Below are 12,130 nucleotides of genomic sequence, written 5' to 3'. Positions count from 1 at the left end.
ACAGATTCTCGGTAACAGGAACAAGTGGTGGTGAACCAAGTGCTTGCCAAGCAGTGGAGGAAAGGATACTCACAGATGCACCTTCATCTATAATAGTGCCAGGTGCAATCATATTACAAACCTGTACTATAATTTAGAAAGGCACATAAGAAGGAAGACGACATCCTGTTAGTCAATTCCAATCAAAGGAAGTGACCAGATTGCTTGGAGGGGGTACCGTAATAATGGGAGAATTATCCCCTTGAGTAACGAGAGTGGGAGGATTTTCCTCCTATCTTGATGGAACAGAAGGGTTGCCTCCAAGCTCATTGGAATCTGAAGAAACAAATGGAACCTAAGTGGTATCATACTCACTCCCTATGGGAAAGGTAAAATTATCTGAAGGTGAAATCAGGTCAACTATTTCCTCTACCTATGATTGATCAAGTATAGACTCATGGGATTCACATTCAGAGAGAGTGGGTTCAACCGACTATTGATTTTGGTCAGTCAGTTCATCAACTAGTGAAGGATTAAGGGTGAGTCTTCTGTAACCGGATGGAAGTCGTTGCAGAGAAAAAGGATGGTTATCCAACACTTTTTTGGCTTCATCCAAATAGGGACAAAGGTGAATGGGGTGATTCCCTTCACACCTACAGGGAAACTTAACTTTACCCTTCTTTCCATTAACATTACTACCACTAGTTGATGGTGTGTCACCAGCATGATCTCCATAAGTTGATGACATAGGATGATGTGAATGAGAAGACCATTCTTTTAAGATCTGAGGAAGAACATAACAATTTCGAAGAATATGGTCTCCCGTACAAAGTTTGCAAGGATATCAAAGTTTGTGAGGCTTATCGAACAGTTTCTCATCAGAAATTGCATTCAAAGCAATGGTTGCTTGGTTTCCCCCCACTAAATTTTCTTCTTCTTCTTCTTCTTCTTCTTCTTCCATTTCTTCTTCTTCTTCTTAGCCACCTGGTTACTACTACCAATATTTTCACTAGGTGAAGAGGAAGAAGGGGAGGAAGAAACAACCAAGGAAGAAGGCAAAGGGTTAGATTTAGGATCAACTGGAGGTTGATTTTTTCCAGTTGTAGGAATATTCACTTATGGGGCCAAGGAGGTTGAGAAAAACCATACTAGCAAGTCGATTGTAAGTCCTGGAAGGGACAATGTAGCCATATAAGGAGCAGCAATATTTCCGAAAGGAGGAAAAGGACTAGGATTCCCATCAAAAGGAATTCCTTGATCAATGGACTCTGAAGTTGTTGCCATATGTCTCAACCTACGATAAACTAAGGAGTGGCGTGGAAGATGTTATCCATATTCAATTAATTTATTTTAATTAAAATAACATAACAAAACAAAAGAGGGATAATCTAGGAAAAAGGATTACCAAGCGACTTTGAACTGCAGAATACCTCCCGGCGAACCGAGAAGTACAGTCAAGCAATCTCCCCAAATGTTGTGTTCGGTGTATCACAGTGTACAAGGCGGCTGACTCGGTTACCTAAGGATGGATAGAAACCTAATTTAGTCCTCCCATATATACCCGAAAGTACATGGAGGCCCAATCCGAATTAGCATTGTCTAATGCGAAACTGCACCGTGAGAGCATTCCTTTATACTTTACGTACTGTAACACCACCCTATATACCCAAAAGTACATGGATGAGCTACGATATACTTACGTACGTGGAATGAGGTATCACACTCGAAATGTATGGCAAACAAGTTAGCAACAACTGCTACGTTTAACGATGCAGGAACATGTCTCTAGCCTAGACCTCTAAATGTTATGCGTTAAGTTACAATGCTCCATTAGGTTAATTGAGATAACTTTTAAGTTGATATGATTAAGAACTTGCCTTTCAAGGTTCACCATGCAATGCATGTTTGTAATTCCTAAAATGTAACTATCATGAGAAACATTCTTTCATTCTTTTAACAATGAAAACCATAGCTAGTAAGGGATGGAGTAATCAGATCTTTCACAAAGAGAAAAGAACATACCTAATGCAATTTCCCTAGCTATTCCTATCAAGCATTCACAAGCTAAAATATGCACAATGCAATTTTTTCTTTTCAGTCCCTTTAGTGTTTAGATGAACAAAAAGGAATAAGATGTACAAACAATCAATCAATACTTTTCACAAGAAACGAAGACTTTACGAGAGTGTCTTTTTCAAAGAAATGAAGAATTTACGTCACTTTCTTTTCAGAAAAGACTAATTGACATAAACTAACTTTGACAATGAATTGATAATGATAAATAAATCTCTTAAGAAACACCAAACAATCAAGGTCAAAGTAGGGCTAGGAGAGGAAGTACAAATTGATTTCAAAACATAACAATCATTGATCTTTCAGCAAACAACTTTGGAAGCAAATTTGGAAAAATCCAAGTCAAAGGTGGGTTTTTTGACCTAAGGAGGATCAACGCAGGTTAGAGTGGGAGAGACTACCCTGCAGAGCACTGTCTCCCACACAAGGCTGTTGTGCAGCACACTGTGTCCTAACCAAGCCTGCACCGGTGCCATAGAGGCCAATCAAGGGACATTCAACCACAATTTTTGACCAAAAAACACTTCAAAAAGACTGAAATAAGATCAATGGAGGCAAGTAAAGTCTACTATGGTGTACTAGGATGCGGATAAACTACCCAGAACGATGGTCATTCCCCTTCAAAGTCATTAATTTGTTATGTGGAATTTTTCATCTACGAATAAACACAACTTCCCTATGTGGGTAGCTACACTTAGAACAACAAAATTAAAGTGTTTAGCCTTTTCCTATAGAAGATAAATAAGACAAGGGACCTACTTGCTATATTTCGCTTTCCCTTTGTCTCTTTTGTATGGCACTCGTCACTCCTTCTCGAGCTTAATCCGCTCGATCAGTACCTACAATCATAAACAGAGGACAAAAACTAATCAAAGAAAGAGATCTATCTACTATAAGAAAATGAAATCGTAAGAATTTACACATATAATCATCACACATAAAGACAAAAATATGGGAAAAGGTGCAAACAACTTTATTAAGTAGAAGGAAGAGTTACAACAATGAAGTTTGATCCCATGTTACTCATCTAGCTTGAGTTCCATCCTTCATCGCACCAAAAGCACAACACTCCGGTAGCATAATAATACGTGCTTATGATCTCAAACCTCACACCAGCTATATCTCACAATTCTTCAAAGTCCAGCCCCTGATCACTATGATGATTGCTCAATTTATAAGGAAATGGAGGTGGTTTTGTCATAAATTGGGCATTGAATGGCTTTCCAATTTTGGAGCTCATTTCCATGGAGGAAGGGATGAGAGGATAGGAAGTTATTTGATTCATTCCCTATCCAATTTAGAGCTCATAGGAGAGGATAAGAGGTGGGAAACTTCTAGAATGATCTAGAATGGAGGAATATTTCTAGAACCGTATGAATATTTTGCTCAATCTCGCCCAACGCAGGTCAAAGTGGGCCTAGATGGTCTGGAAAGCAAGCTTGAATGGGCCTAAGTGCCTTGTAGCATAGTTACCCCTGACCAAGGCTGCGCTGGTCCCTCAAGGAGTCATTTCAGGAAGGCTTCGGGCTAGGAAACTCTCAAGAATGAAGGCATTCAATGTGATGACTTGTCTAGGGCATGTAACAACTGAATTAGGGTTTGATGAGCGCTAATAGTACTGATATGAATGTTGGGAGTGATGTGCCCAAAAAGACTTGTAACGAGGAGTACATACACAAGATTTTAGAAGTATATTTTGATGATTGGACAACACTTGGGTTGTTAAGAAAACATATTGGAAGCTTAAGACTTATGCTTGACACATGTAGACAATATCATATCTCTCTGAACCTAAAGAAGTGCATATTTTTTGTACCTTTTGGCATATTGTTGGGACATATTGTTTGCAAGCAAGGACTAATGGTGGACCCTTCTAAGATTGTTATCATTGTGAAATCTCCTCCACCTAAGACAGTAAGGCAGCTTTGCACTACATTGGGACATACTAGATATTACAGGGAGTTCATCAAGGAGTATGCTCAGATAACTACACCTATGGAGAATTTATTGAAGAAGGATGTAACTTTCGATTGGAATGAAGATGTCAGAATGATTTGAATTGGATCCTTAAACATTCTCTAAGTTTTCATGATTGTTTCAAATTAAGTCAAGCTTCAAAATCTTATGGATATCAAGCTTATCAGAAATAACCTCTAAACAATGGCAAATTATTGTCAGCATGGAATAAGAGGACCCTCGGTCAAAGCACGCAGACTGTTGGCGCATGGTGACTGCGCACTAGCACAAATTGACAAATGGGAGGTCAAATCCAAAAACAGAGGCAGTTTCTGATATGCGATTAGCGCATCCCCCTCAGTGAAGGAAAAGTGCCAAGCACTCGGTCATGAGGAAAAGCATAAAATAGTACGGGAATCGCCGATTCTGTCAAAAGGTAGGTCTCCTGCCAAATCCGTCCGGATATCAAAAGGGCTTCAAGCGGTAAGCGGGTTTGACTGAGTCCCACCCGATGCCATACACTTGGTGACATGCCTCCAGTGGATGAGAGAGAAAGCCACTCACATCGCGCGGCTAAAGGTCAGGCTACTTACCCGCGCGATATGGACAGAGACCGTAGGATTTGGAGGCTCCAGATCAACAGTGGAGAAATGATTCGATGGATGACCGGATTCAACGGGGAAATAGGTTGAGTCATATGAGATTTGAGGTCCGGCATGACCGCTGAGCTGGCAGAGGAATCAGTTTCGTGGGCAATCTTGGAGCAACAGAAATAACGACCGTTCAAAGAGAACTGACACTCAGTTCGTGAGGAAACAAGTGGCCACCTCTCTATGAAGCATTACACAGTGATGATGATGCAGAGTAGGGGAATTCCAGTGGGTAGAGGCAGGAGATCCAGAGAGCTGGGAAGCGGAAACGAATAGTCAGTGAGCAGATTGGCTTTAAGCCACGAACAGACAAAGAGTAAAGGAGGCAGAGAAAGAGAAGCAGAAAGCCAAGAGGTAAGAAAGAAGTGAATTGCAGAGAACAGAGAAGCTGAGCTGACCTGTAGAGAAAACGCAGCATCGAGTAGACAAAGACACAGAGAGTTTGAAAGTCTGTGAACTGCAGAGAAGGCTTGAGAGGTTCAAGCAACTCTTTTATGTATACCTGTCAGGTATTGAGTACCAAATTGGACTCATACCACTAAGACCAGTTGAGGTCGAGATTTAGTAAGGGAAGTCTGTGTACTCTAGAGACTTGGGGGATCCAAGTACAATCCTACTGATCATCATCTGTTAAGTGAAACTCAAATTGAGCTCCTTATTGTAAAAACTCTGCTTTAAGACACAATAGAAAGGCCACCACTGAAGGCTAGACAAGGAGACGTAGCCCAAGAGGATTGGGTGAACTCCTTATTAAGCTTGTTGTGTTTTATGTGTTTGCTTACTATATTTCTCTTACTGTTTCAGTTTCTACGTATTTCGTAATCTTATCGATCTGTTGCATAAAATAACATAGGCACACCCCAGCAAATGAATTTGGAATACCTTCATTAATTCACTGAGATCATTTACGGGTGATTTCAGATCAAGTGGTATCAGAACTCTAGGTTGTTAAGGTTAGACAATCTTGTGCTAGATTTTGTTGTTGAATGCTAACTAGATCAAAGCTTAAATTAGGAGAAGGAGAGTTGGTTGAAACTAAGCTGGAAATTGGAAGAGCCTATCCTCAGAAGAAAATGTCAAAAGAAAGTCCCTTCGGACCAGACCCCCAATTTATAGATAGTCTCTTGGCCACGAGTTCCATGGTAGAGGAAATGTATAGGGACTTTAGGAAACATAAGGATGAAGATTCATCAGGCTCCAAACAATATAAAGGAGAAGAAGATTCTCTCCTCCATGAACACTCAAAAGGCAAAGGGAAAGAAGAAAAATTTCTCACACCTCCTAATAGCCCTGAACATAAAAAGAAGATATATTTGATTAAATTAGATGTTAAATTTGATTTACCAATATATGATGGAGAGTTGAATGCAGAGAAGCTGGATAATTGGATTAGACAAATTGATTTTTATTTCAGAGTGCAGAGTATCGACTCAGACAAGAGTAAGATTCATCTGGCCAGCCTACGCCTCGGAGGAATTGCCTTGGTATGGTTGGAAGGCAGGACACAAGATGACATGAAGAAACATGGTAAGATTCTTTCTGTTTAGAGTGAATTTGTTTCTACAATCAAAAAGTAGTTCTATCCACTAGCATACATGCAACAAGCCATGATGAGCTAACAAACTCTTCGCCAATTGAAAGGGAAAAGTGTACAAGGTTACACCCAAGAATTTAGGAAAAGAGCTTTTATTCTAGGAATTTCATTAGACTCACCTGAGACTCTGTTGAAGTACATAGGTGGTCTATACAGCTACATGAGGCACACTATCCTCATGTTTAATCCCACTAGTATAGATGAGGTATCTGTTCAAGCTACGCATCTAAAAGCTAGAGGAAAGAATGGGAACCCAGAAGTTGGGGGATCATCCAAGCCGATAGCAAGCAAGAATAAGGAGAAAAGAAAACAGAAATGGAAAGAGAGGAAGGTCAACACTGCACAGAAAAGCAAGTCTTCATGCACTCACTATAAGAAGGATGGGCGTGATGATGAGCACTGCTGGATCTTGCTTTCGGAGCTGAGACATAAGAAGTTCGAGCCCAAGAAGAAGAAGACTGTTGCAGCTATTTAGAAATATTTGGGGTCGGACTAAGGAGATGAAACAACCATTGTAGCCACAGGTATAAAAGGTAAAAATTCTAAAGCATCTACTGGTAATTCTGCACAATATACTAATAATGAAGAAAATGAGAGAAAAAGACACGAGCTTTTCCATATTCGAGTTATTTCCAAGCATCAAAAGATTGATACTTTGTTTGATAGTGGCTCATAAGTAAATTTAATTTCTGAAGCAATTGTAAAGAAGTTTGGATTACTGACTACACCTCAGAAGAAACCATACCCATTAGGTTGGTTAAGTGATAAAGCACAACTACAAGTGACTAGACAATGTAAACTTAAGTTTTCTTTTGGGTCAGCATTTGTAGATGAGGTTGAGTTAGATATAGTTCCTTTGGATATATGTGGAATTGTTTTAGGAAGTCCCTACTTGTATGATAGAAAAGCTATTTTCTATAGAGCTGAGAACAAGTATCTCCTCGTTAAAGATGGAATCGAATATATTGTAAGAGCTCATAAGCTCAAGAATAATTATACTCTCATAAACTCAGGGTAGATGAAATGAATTGTAAATTCATGCAAACAATTTTTACTGATGGTTGTAAAGGAAAAGAAACATGATAAAACAAATGTATTTGAGGGTTGTTATGCTAAACAACAAACTTATTTAGAAAAATTAGTTTCAGAATATGATATCTTGTTTCAAGAACCTAAAGGTCTGCCACCCAAAAATGAAATAGTTCATGATATTAATTTGCAGCAAGATGCTACATTGCCTAACATCAGAATGTAAAGGTTGTCCGCTTTAGAGAATGCAGAAATCAAGAAGAAGGTGTAGGAGTTGCTCGAGAAGGGGTTCATTAGGCCTAGCACATCACCATGTGGGTTTCCAATCGTTTTGGTGAAAAAGAGAGATGGCTCGTGGAGAATGTGCATTGATTACCAAGCATTGAATAAGATAACAATAAAAAATTGTTATCTCCTTCCTCGCATAGATGACATATTAGATCAGTTAAAGGAAGCTGTTTATTTTTCCAAGTTAGACTTGCATAGTGGATATCACCAAGTCAGAGTTGCAGAACAAGATGCATGGAAGACTTCTTTCAAAACAAAGTAGGGATTGTATGAGTCGTTGGTTATGCCTTTTGGCTTAACTAATGCTCCTGCTAGTTTCATGAGAATAATGAATGATGTACTCAGACATTTTCTGGATGATTTTGTTATTGTATATCTGGATGACATTCTTATATTTAGCCAAACATGGGAAGAAAATTTAAATAATATTTAGCAGACACTAGATGTTTTGAAAAGAGAAAAACTTTATGATAAACTATCAAAATGCGAATTTGGAAAAACATCTTTGAATTATTTGGGACATATAGTAGGGGGTGGTGAATTGAAGATAGATCCCTCTAAGGTGGCAATCATTGTAAACTGGCCTAAACCCAAATCTGCTACAGAAGTTAGAAGCTTCTTAGGAGTAGCACAATATTGGAGAAAGTTCATTCCTAACCTTTCCTTAATTGTAGCTCCCTTACATGCTTTAACAGGATTGAACAAGGTGTTTCAGTGGGGAGGCAAACAACAAAAAGCCTTTGACACCTTGAAAGAAAAGATTAGTACAACACCAGTACTAGCACTGCCCGATCTTCAAAGACCATTTGAGATCCAAACGGATGCCAGTGACTATGCCATGGGAGCAGTGTTGATACAACACGATAAACCCATATGTTATCATTCTGAGACATTTAATTCTGCAGTAGTTAACTATCCCACATATGATAAAGAATTTTATGCATTAGTACAAAGTGTAAAAAAGTGGAAACATTACTTAATGGGCAAAGAGATAGTTATAAATACTGATCATCAACCACTCCAATATCTACACTCCCAAACTAAGTTGCAGCAATCAAGACACTATAGATGGATGGGTTTTCTATAACAGTTTCATTTAATCATCAGATATAAAAAGGTCATACACAATAAAGTTGCAGATATGTTATCTAAACCAATTATAAATGAATTTACTATACTTAAGCATAACTCAGTATTGCATGAGAGCTACATTGAACAATATGCTCAAGATATAGATTTTAAAGATGTATATGCAAGTTTAAGTCAAGGCAAATGAGTAGAAGAATTGGAGTATCACATTAAGGACCAACTCTTGCATCATTGTGGGAAGCTATGCATTCCACAAACTAAAAGAGTAAAGATAATTCAAGAAGCACACACTTCTATAATATCAGGTCACTTTGGGGTAAGTAAAATGTTTTCACATTTGCAAAGATTTTGTTATTGGCCAAAAATGAATGAGACAGTTTCTAGATATGTAACGAGGGTGTACCATGTGTGCTAAAAGCAAGCCTAACAATAGAAAACTAGGCTTGTACACTCCACTATCAATTCCTTTGCATCCTTGGGAAAGTGTTTCCATGGACTTTGTCGGAGGACTGCCTAAATATAAGAAAGGTCATGACTATTTATATGTTGTTGTGGATAGGTTCAACAAAATGTGTATTTTGATACCTTGTAACAAACAAATTACAGCTGAACAAACTACAAAGTTGTTCTTTCAGCACGTATGGGTTCATTTTGGATTATCCACTTCCATTGTATTCGATCGAGATTCCCGATTTGTTGGGAGGTTTTGGTTGAGTCTGTGGGAACTGATGGACACTAAACTAAAGAAAAGCACAGCCTTTCATCCAGAAACAGATGGCCAGACAGAAGTGGTCAACAGGACAGTAATCTAGTTGTTCAGAGGATATTGCAGCAAGCATCCCAAACTTTGGGATGAACATTTATGTTATGTGCAACATGCTTACAACCAAGCAAAACATTCTTCTACACAGAGATCTCCTTTTGAGACCTGTTTTGGTTTCACACCAAGGTCTCCCTTGGATTTTGTCTTTGGTAAAGGCATAACGGTTGACGGATATTGTGATGTGGACAAGGCAACCAAGTTCAATGAACAAATCCAAGAGATCCACCAGGCAGTACAGGAACAGCTGGAAAAGAGCCAAGAAAAATACAAGGGAAGGCATGACAAGCATTGGATGGAGCATAGTTTCAAATTTGTGAATAAAGTCTGGCTATATATCAGCAAAGACAGAATGCAAGGTGAAGGTAAAAAGCTAAAGCCAATAAGGTATGGACCTTTCAAGATACTTGAGAAAATTGGTGAGAATGCTTTTCGCCTTGCTTTACCAGCTTACATGCACATCTACGTAGTCGTTAATGTAGACATCTTGAGACTATTTGAACCTTCATTAATTGAAGATCCCGAAGAGCAAAGTCAATTGCCTTCTATTGATGATCTGTTACCTGAATATCTCAATGAATTGCAGGAAGATACGGTTCTGGACAAAAAGGTGAGGACGACACATAGGGGAGATGTTGAGTACCTCAAGATTGGACTCTAGGGTTCAAATCCAAGCAATGCAAAGTGGATAGAGATTGGACAAGTGAGATAGCTATAACCTCACTTAGTCGATGCTTGAAAACCAACTTTTGGTGGTCCAAAATCTTTTTCAGTGGGAAGGCCGTGATCCGAATTGGATCCTTAAACATTCCCTAAGTTTTCATGACTGTTTGAAATTATGTCAAGCTTCAAAATCTTATGGATATCGAGCTTATCAGAAATAACCTCTAAACAATGGAAAATTGTTGTCAGCACAGAAAAATGAGGATCCTCGGTCAAAGCGCGTAGACCATTGGCCCATGGTGACCATGCACTGGCACAAGCTGACAAATGGGAGGTCAAATCCAAAAATAGAGGGCATCCCCCTTAGTGAAGAAAAAGCCCGAAGTGCTCGGTCACGAGGAAAAGCATAAAACTGTACGGGAATATCCAATTCTGTCAAAAGGCGGGTCCCATGCCAAAAACACCAGGATATCGGAAGGGCTTCAAGCAGTAATCGGGTTCGACCGAGTCCCACCCGATGCCATACACTAGGTGACACGCGTCCAGTGGATGAGAGAGAAAACCGCTCACATCGCATGGGTAAAGGTCAGGCTACTTACCCACGCGATATGGACAAAGACCGTAGGATCTGGAGGCTCCAGATCAACGACAAAGAAATGATCCGATGGATGACCAGATTCGATGGGGAAATAGGTTGAGTCATATGAGATTTGAGGTCCGGCATGACCGCTGAGCTGGCAAAGGAATCAGTTTCATGGGCAATCTTGGAGCAATGAAAATAACAACCATCCAAAGAGAACTAACACTCAGTTCGTGAGGAAACAAGTGGCCACCTCTCTGTGAAGCATTACATAATGATGATGATGCAGAGCAGGGGGATTCCAGCTGGTAGAGGCAGGAGATCCAGAGAGCCGAGAAGCGGAAATGAACAGTCAAGGAACAGATTGGCTTTAAGCCACGAAAAAACAAAGAGTAAAGGAGGCAGAGAAAGAGAAGTAGAAAGCCGAGAGGTAAGAAAGAAGTGAATTACAAAGAACAAAGAAGCCGAGCTGACCTACAGAGCAAAGGCAACATCGAGCAGACAGAGACAGAGAGAGTCTGAGAGTCTATGAACTCCAGAGAAGGCTTGAGAGGTTCAAGCAACTCTTCTGTGTATACCTGTCAGGTATTGAGTACCAAATTGGACTCATACCACTGAGACCAGTTGAGGTTGAGATTCAGTAAGGGGAGTCTGTGTACTCTAGAGACTTGGGGGATCCAAGTATAATCCTACTGATCATCATCTATTAAGTGAGACTGAAACTGAGCTCCTTATTGTAAATTTTTTTCTTTAAGACACAGTAGAAAGGCCACCACTAAAGGCTGGACAAGGAGACGTAGCCCAGGAGGATTGGGTGAACTCCTTATTAAGCTTGTTGTGTTCTATGTGTTTGCTTACTGTATTTCTCTTATTGTTTCAATGTCTGTGTATTTTGCAATCTTATCGATCCATTGCATAAAATAACATAGGCACACCCAGCACATGAGTCTGTAATACCTTCATTAATTCACTGAGATCATTTACGGGTGATTTTGAATCACAGAAAATAATCGACATATTGAAAGAAAGAATGGTAGTTGCACCTATAGTAATGTTCCCTGATTAGAATAAGGAATTTCATGTCCATGTGGATGCCTCTTGTATAGCTTTGGGAGTAGTATTCACACAACTTGGTGTAGAATAAATTGATCATCCTATAGATTTTGGAAGTAGAAAATTATCTAAAGCAGAAAAGAATTACACCACTATAGAAAGGGAAGGACTAGCCATAGTGTATGCTTTGCAGAAATTTAGACACTATTTGTTTGGATCACATTTTAAGATGTTTATAGATCATTCTGCACTGAAGTATTTGGTTAACAAGCCTACCTTAGGAGGAAATATTTGTAGATGGTTACTGTTATTCCAGGAGTTTGACTTTGAGATCATTGTTAAACCAAGGAGACTGA

This window comes from Pinus tabuliformis, chromosome 1_2 (assembly GCF_031772625.1).
Source record: "Pinus tabuliformis cultivar Carrire ecotype Pingquan chromosome 1_2, CPIR1, whole genome shotgun sequence".
Lineage (NCBI taxonomy): Eukaryota > Viridiplantae > Streptophyta > Pinopsida > Pinales > Pinaceae > Pinus > Pinus tabuliformis.
Note: the sequence above shows the minus strand (reverse complement) of the source record.